Source organism: Arachis ipaensis, chromosome B2 (assembly GCF_059453495.1).
Source record: "Arachis ipaensis isolate K30076 ecotype BB chromosome B2, ASM5945349v1, whole genome shotgun sequence".
NCBI lineage: Eukaryota > Viridiplantae > Streptophyta > Magnoliopsida > Fabales > Fabaceae > Arachis > Arachis ipaensis.
The window spans coordinates 56,169,899-56,178,521 of NC_142437.1; the positions used below are offsets into that span (position 1 = coordinate 56,169,899).

Genomic DNA, 8,623 nt, shown 5'->3' on the forward strand with positions numbered 1-8,623 from the left:
CATAAGTTTGGTGTCATTTGCATGTGCATCTTGCATTTTTCAAAAATTTCATGCATTCATAGTGTTCTTCATGATCTTCAAGTTGTTCTTGGTAAGTCTTCTTGTTTGATCTTGATGATTTTTTGTTTTGTGTTGTATGGTGTTTTTCATATGCATTCTTGAATTCTTAGTGTCTAAGCATTAAAGAATTCTAAGTTTGGTGTCTTGCATGTTTTCTTTGCATTAAAAATTTTTCAAAATTGTGTCTATGATGTTCATCTTGACATTCAAAGTGTTCTTGGTGTTCATCTTGACATTCATAGCATTCTTGCATGCATTCATTGTTTTGATCCATAACTTTCATGCATTGCATCATTTTTCCTGTTTCCCTCTCTCATCATAAAAATTCAAAAAAAAAAATTCAAAAATCAAAAAAATATCTTTCCCTTTTTCTCTCATCAAATTCGAAAATTTGAGTTGACTTTTTCAAAAAATTTTAAAATCAAGTTGTTTCTTATGAGTCAAATCAAATTTTCAATTTGAAAATCTTATCTTTTTCAAAATCTTTTTCACAAATCAAATCTTTTTCAAAATTCTTAGTTATTTTCGAAAATTCCAAAAATATTTTTCAAAAATCTTTTTCTTATTTTTATATCAAATTTTCAAAAATAACATAATCAATTAATGTTTTGATTCAAAAATTTGAAGTTTGTTACTTGCTTGTTAAGAAAGATTCAAACTTTAAAGTTCTAGAATCATATCTTGTGATTTCTTATGAATCAAGTCATTAATTGAGATTTTAAAAATCAAATCTTTTTCAAAACTAATTTCTAAAATATCTTCTTATCTTACCTTTTTCAAAAAGTTGGTTTCAAAATATCTTTTCTAACCTCCTAACTTCTTATCTTTTCAAAATTTATTTCAACTAACTAACTTTTTGTTTGTTTCTTAACTTTTTTAAAACTACCTAACTAACTCTCTCTCTCTAATTTTCGAAAATATCTTCCCTCTTTTTCAAAATTTCTTTTTAATTTATTAATTATTTTAATTTTTAAATCTTAATTTTCGAAAATTACTAACATTTTTCAAAAACTATTTTTCAAAAATCACTAACTCTTTTTCAAAAATATTTTCCGAAAATTCTTTCTCTCCCATCTTATTCTATTTATTTATTCATTTACTAACATCTCATCTCACATCTCAACCCTCCTCACAGTTGTATTTTTTCCATTATATTACATTCTTTGTCTCCCCCTCTTCTTCTACTCACACAGGGATCCCTATACTGTGGTATAAAGGATCTCTATTATTATTATTATTTTTCTGTGCCCTCTTCTTTGTCATATGAGCAGGAGCAAGGATAAGAACATTCTTGTGGAAGCAGATCCAGAACCTGAAAGCACTCTAAAAAGGAAACTAAGAGAAGCTAAAATACAATAATCCAGAGATAACCTTTCAGAAATTTTCGAACAGGAAGAGGAGATGGCAGCCGAAAATAATAATAATATAAGGAAGATGCTTGGTGACTTCACTGCACCTAATTCCAATTTACATGGAAGAAGCATCTCCATTCCTGCCATTGGAGCAAACAACTTTGAGCTGAAACCTCAATTAGTTTCTCTGATGCAGCAGAACTGCAAGTTTCATGGACTTCCATCTCAAGATCCTTTTCAGTTCTTAACTGAATTCTTGCAGATCTGTGATACTGTTAAGACTAATGGAGTAGATCCTGAAGTCTACAGGCTCATGCTTTTCCCGTTTGCTGTAAGAGACAGAGCTAGAATATGGTTGGATTCTCAACCCAAGGATAGCCTGAACTCTTGGGATAAGTTGGTCAAGGCTTTCTTAGCCAAGTTCTTTCCTCCCCAAAAGCTGAGCAAGCTTAGAGTGGATGTTCAAACCTTCAGACAGAAAGAAGGTGAATCCCTCTATGAAGCTTGGGAGAGATACAAAGGACTGACCAAAAAGTGTCCTTCTGACATGCTTTCAGAATGGACCATCCTGGATATATTTTATGATGGTTTATCTGAGTTATCAAAGATGTCATTGGATACTTCTGCAGGTGGATCCATTCACCTAAAGAAAACGCCTGCAGAAGCTCAAGAACTCATTGACATGGTTGCTAATAACCAGTTCATGTACACTTCTGAAAGGAATCCTGTGAGCAATGGGACGCCTATGAAGAAGGGAGTTCTTGAAGTTGATACTCTGAATGCCATATTGGCTCAGAATAAAATATTGACTCAGCAAGTCAATATGATCTCTCAGAGTCTGCATGGAATGCAAGCTGCATCCAACAATACTCAAGAGGCTTCTTATGCAGAAGAAGCTTATGATCCTGAGAACCCTGCAATAGCAGAGGTAAATTACTTCGGTGAACCTTATGGAAACACCTATAACTCATCATGGAGAAATCACCCCAATTTCTCATGGAAGGATCAAAAGCCTCAACAAGGCTTTAATAATGGTGGAAGAAACAGGTTTAACAATAATAAACCTTTTCCATCATCCACTCAGCAAAAGACAGAGAACTCTGAACAAAATGCTTCTAATTTAGCAAATCTAGTCTCTGATCTATCTAAGGCCACTGTGAGTTTCATGAATGAAACCAGGTCTTCCATTAGAAATTTGGAAGCACAAGTGGGCCAGCTGAGTAAGAGGATCACTGAAATCCCTCCTAGTACTCTCCCAAGCAATACAGAAGAGAACCCAAAAGGAGAGTGCAAGGCCATTGACATAAGCACCATGGCCGAACCCAAAGAAGGAGAGGAAGACGCAAATCCCAAGGAGGAAGACCTCCTGGGACGTCCAGTGATCAATAAGGAGCTTCCCTCTAAGGAACCAAAGGACTCTGAGGCTCATCTAGAGACCATAGAGATTCCATTGAACCTCCTTATGCCCTTCATGAGCTCTGATGAGTATTCCTCTTCTGAAGAGAATGAGGATGTTACTGAAGAGCAAACTGCCAAGTTTCTTGGTGCAATCATGAAGCTGAATGCCAAATTATTTGGCATTGATACTTGGGAAGTTGAACCTCCCTTGTTCATCAATGAACTAAGTGATCTGGATCAACTGACATTGCCTCAGAAGAGACAGGATCCTGGAAAGTTCATAATACCCTGTACCATAGGCACCATGATCTTTAAGGCTCTGTGTGACCTTGGTTCAGGAATAAACCTCATGCCCCTCTCTGTAATAGAGAAACTGGGAATCTATGGGGTGCAAGCTGCTAAAATCTCATTAGAGATGGCAGACAGTTCAAGAAAACAGGCTTATGGACAAGTAGAGGACGTGTTAGTAAAGGTTGAAGGCCTTTACATCCCTGCTGATTTCATAGTCCTGGATACTGGAAAGGAAGAGGATGAATCCATCATCCTAGGAAGACCTTTCCTGGCCACAGCAAGAGCTGTGATTGATGTTGACAGAGGTGAAATAGTCCTTCAATGGAATGAGGACTCCCTTGTGTTTAAAACTCAAGGATCTCCCTCTGCAACCATGGAGAGGAAGCAGAAAAAGCTTCTCTCAAAGTATGAAATAGAACATGCTTTCATAGTAGCTTAGGAATTTTCAATTCTATCTTTAAGTTTGCTTTTGCCTAGGTCTATCCTTGCTAGTCAAATTGCCTGTTTTCATTCTCATCTTGCTTATTGTATGCTTGTCCTTTTAAATCCAATAAAAAGAGATGTTATGAAAGACCAGAGTGATGTTGAAGTTGTGGAGTAGGTCCTTAAATTTGTGGTGTAGTAATCACTTAGCTAAGTTGGTTCACCAACAAGGTGGGAAGGCAACTATCTATCTTGAATCATATGCTTGAAACACACCCCATGAGACTAGCTAAATAATAAGATCCTAATAAGAAAAAGGAAAAGAACAATAAGAGTTAAAAAAGAAAGAAAAGTTAATAAAGAATAAGGCTAGGCACCAAGGGCTTGAATCTTGAGGGATGTGTCTGTGGTGCTCTTGTACCAAGGATTTGCTTGGATGAATAAGTTCTTAGGAGTGCTTCATCACTTGGTAACTTGGGTTAACTAACCCGGGATTATCAACTAAAAATCCACTATCAAGAGCAACCTTGCTACAGAACATTTAGTAACCCAAAGAGGTGTTGGACACCAAGACCTCAAGGAAAGAAAATAACAAACCATGTGCCTGTGGTGTGCATGTATGGAGGAGAGAGACTTGAGGGAGTAAGTCCTTAGGGGTGTTTCAACACTAGCACCTTGAACCAACTGGTTCAGGACTGTTGGCTGAAAGCTTATCTTAAAGAGTCGCCCCCTCACAGAACACTTAGCCTAAGGATGAAATAAACCTTGGAAAGACAAAGGGATCAATAAATAAAAGTCTCAAAGGGTGCAATCAAGTAAGTATTCCAAGGCATGATAAAGGTCTAAAAGCCAGTAAAGGAATGAACCTAAGTTGCTATGCATGAAACCCCATAAAACCAAGAATATGACTTCCACAATAATGATTCATTCCTCTTGTCATTTCATTCATCATTCTCTTGTTCCAGTACTTGCATAAGGATAAGAAAGCTTTAAGTTTGGTGTTGTGATGCCATGGCATTTTGGCCAGTTTCACTGACCTTTTCTTTATGGTTTTAAGGTAGTTTCATGCATTTTCTTAGGAAATAAGCAAGTTTTGTGTAAATAATCACTTACATCTTGATTCAAGCAAACATTGTGAATTTTACATGATTTCATGAGAATTATGCATGAATTAAAGGATAAATTGAATGATGCATGTCTCATAACTTGGATCAGAGCTTTGATGCACTTTATTGCTTGATTTCAGGATAAAGGAAGCAAGGAAGAACCACGTTAGCAGCCACATTAGTCTAGCTAACGTGACCACTAACGTGGAATGAAGGCTAGCTTGCAACGTTAATGAGAAAAGTGATTGCCAATAACGCCTTCGTGAGCCATCATAGCCCACGTTAGTTGCCACGTTAACTATGTTAACGTGGAAGCTAACGTGGAAGAGAAGTAGAACTCCAACGTTAGTGGTAAAAGTAAGTGCCACTAACGTTCCAAAAGGGGCAATTGGCCACGTTAAGAGCCACGTTAACTTAGTTAACGTGAGCTCTAACGTGGAAGAAGAAGATGATGCCAATGTTAGTGACACTCACCTTTGTCACTAACGTTGGACTAAGCCCATATTGGCTACGTTAAAAGCCACGTTAACCTAATTAACATGGACTCTAACGTGGAGGGAGCAAGAATCACCAACATTAGTGACACTCACCTTTGTCACTAACGTTGGATTGAGTCACTATGAGCCACGTTAGTTGCTTAACGTGGAAGCTAACGTGGAGAAGAGGGATGATGAGCCAACGTTAGTGACACTCACCTTTGTCACTAACGTTGGAGATGGCTATCAATACCACGTTAGAAGTCACGTTAACTAACCTAGTTAACGTGAACTCTAACGTAGGAAGTAGGGGCGTTCTGAAGCGTTAATGACAAAGGTAAGTGTCACTGATGCTCTCGAAGATTTGGCAAGCCAACGTTAAAGGCCACGTTAACTATTCTAACGTGAACTCTAACGTAGGGAGAAAGGGATACTCTCAATGTTATTGAAAAAGGTAAACCCCAGTAATGTTTGCGAAGGGCCAAGGGTCAACGTTAGTGGTCACGTTAGTGCCACTAACGTTGAAGTTAACGTGGACCACTTTGGGTTAGGAACGTTAGTGAAAAAGGTGATTGTCACTAACATTCTCAACCCCATATTTTCACTTAACGTTAACACCACTAACGCCCTAAGCTAAAGTCCCTGCCTACTTTACACTTTCTCTGCAAGTAAAGCTCAGCCCACTAAAGAAGATAACTGCTTCAACTCAAGATCCAAAGGCCCACATCCAAGACTTGAAGAATCAACTAGAAGATCAGAAGAGTAGTATATATAGGAGTAGCTTTGAACTAGAGAGGGGAGCTTTTGGGGCATTATTAGAATTACTCTCTGTATTTTACTTTCTCTGTACTTCTAGTTTAACTTTTAGAATGTACTCTCCACCTTTGCTTTCCATTCCCAGAGCTATGAACAACTAAACCCCTTTTATTGGGTTAGGGAGCTCTGTTGTAATTTGATGGATCAATAATAGTTTTCATAATCCTTCTTCTTTCTTTTCTCTTGATCTTACTAGAAAGCTTTCAATCTTCATCCAATTGAGTATTTATCTTGGAAAAGAAGCTATTTATACTTGGATCTCTTCTGAACCTTGGAAAAGGGATGAAGAGATCATGCTAGAAATGTTTTCTCATGTTGGACCAAATTGGGGTTTGGGCGGATATGGTGACATATAATTCTCCCAATACTTTGATTTGGAAATACATGTGGTATAATCAGTGACCACACTTCATCTCTTCTCATGAGCAATTAGACCAAGGAATTGGCTATTGATCTGATTTGAGAGATTGAATTACCATCGAATTGGAATTCAATCACTTAAGATTGCCAAGGAGATCAATAAATGCATTGATTGAGGAAGAGATGAAAATGAACTTGATCCGGAGAATGCAACATCTCCTAAGCCCAATGAATTCCCCGTTTCTGATCTTACCCATTCTCTTTACTTATTGCCATTTACTTTCATGCTAAACTTCCCTTCCCCATTTAAGATTCTGCAATTTACTTCCCGTCATTTATTTTCTGCTATTTACTTTCCCGCCATTTAATTTTCTGCAATTCTCAACTCACTTTCTGCTTAGCTCAACTAGAACATTCTTCCAATTAAAGTTGCTTGACCAATCAATCCTTGTGGGATTCGACCTCACTCTACTGTGAGTTTTTACTTGACGACAATTCGGTATACTTGCCGAAGGAAATTTGTTGAGCGACAAGTCTCCGTGCATCATCGCCTTTAGGTGTCCTCCTTGTGATAGCATCATTAAAAGAACGAGAGTCAGCACAACGTAAAAAAAATGGAAAAAACCGGAAAAAAATAGAGGAGCCTGCTGAAGATAAGGCCATTACCGCTTACCTTTAGGTATCCTCCTCGGGATAACGTCATTTAAAGAACGAGGGTCAGCATAACGTATAAAAAAAAGGAAAAAACCGAAAAAAATGGAGGAGCCTGCTGAAGATGAGGCGATTATGGCTCACCTCTAGGTGTCCTCCTCACGATAAGGTCATTTAAAGAACAAGGGTCAGCACAACGTTAAAAAAAAACCCGAAAAAAACGGAGGATCCTGCCGAAGATTAGGCCATTACGGCTCGCCTTTAGGTGTCCTCCTCGGGATAGTGTCATTTAAAGAACGAGGATCAGCACAACGTAAAAAAAATCAGAAAAAAAACTGGAGGAGCCTACCGAAGATGAGGCCATTATGGCTCGCCTTTAGGTGTCCTCCTCGTGATAGCGTCATTTAAAGAACGAGGGTCAGCACAACGTAAAAAAAACTAGAAAAAAAATCGGAGGAGCCGGACGAAGATGAGGCCATTACGGCTCGCCTTTAGGTGTCCTACTTGGGATAGCATCATTTAAAGAACGAGGGTCAGCACAACGTAAAAAAAATGAAAAAAACCAGAAAAAAATAGAGGAGCCTGCTGAAGAAGAGGCCATTACGGCTCGCCTTTAGGTATCCTCCTCGGGATAGCATCATTTAAAGAACAAGGGTCAGTATAACGTATAAAAAAAAGGAAAAAACCGGAAAAAAAATGGAGGAGCCTGCTGAGGATGAGGCGATTACGGCTCACCTTTAGGTGTCCTCATCAAGAATGCGTCATTTAATGAACGAGGGTCAGCACAACATAAAAAAAACCGACAAAAACCGAAAAAAAACCTGAGGAGGCTGCCGAAGATGTTGCCATTACGGCTCGCCTTTAGGTGTCCTCCTCGAGATAGTGTCATTTAAAGAACGAGGGTCAGCACAACGTAAAAAAAAAACCAGAAAAAAACCAGAGGAGCCTGCCGAAGATGAGGCCGTTACAGCTCGCCTTTAGGTGTCCTCCTCGGGATTGCGTCATTTAAAGAACGAGGGTCAGCACAACGTAAACAAAAAACCAGAAAAAAACCGGAGGAGCCTGCCGAAGATGAGGCCATTACGGCTCGCCTTTAGGTGTCCTCCTCGGGATAGTGTCATTTAAAGAACGAGGGTCAGCACAACGTAAAAAAAACCAGAAAAAAAATCGGAGGAGCCTGCCGAAGATGAGGCCATTATGGCTCGCCTTTAGGTGTCCTCCTCGGGATTGCGTCATTTAAAGAACGAGGGTCAGCACAACGTAAAAAAAGAAAAATGGAGGAGCCTGCTGAAGATGAGCCGATTACGGCTTGCCTTTAGTTGTCCTCCTCAGGATAGCGTAATTTTAAGAACGAGGGTCAGCACAACATAAAAAAAAATCGGTAAAAAAAATGGTGGAGCCTGCCGAAGATGACGCCATTACGGCTCGCCTTTTGGTGTCCTCCTCGGGATAGCGTCATTTAAATAACGAGGGTCAGCACAACGTAAAAAAAAAACCGAAAAAAATCGGAGGAGCCTTCCGAAGATGAGGCCATTACGGCTCGCCTTTAGGTGTCCTCCTTGGGATAGCGTCATTTAAAGAACGATGGTCAGCCAACGTACAAAAAAAACCCGGTAAAAAAAACTGGAGGAGCCTGCCGAAGATGAGGCCATTATAGCTCCCCTTTAGGTGTCCTGCTCGGGATTGCATC

General features: G+C 39.1%; 1 non-coding gene across 1 annotated transcript; it reads right to left on the reverse strand.

The window, feature by feature from the left end:
- Positions 1-1,857: 1,857 nt before the first annotated feature.
- On the reverse strand, positions 1,858-1,965 carry LOC148573991 (small nucleolar RNA R71). The gene has a single exon (XR_015906633.1). It is a non-coding gene; the product is annotated as a small nucleolar RNA R71 (small nucleolar RNA).
- Positions 1,966-8,623: the final 6,658 nt, after the last annotated feature.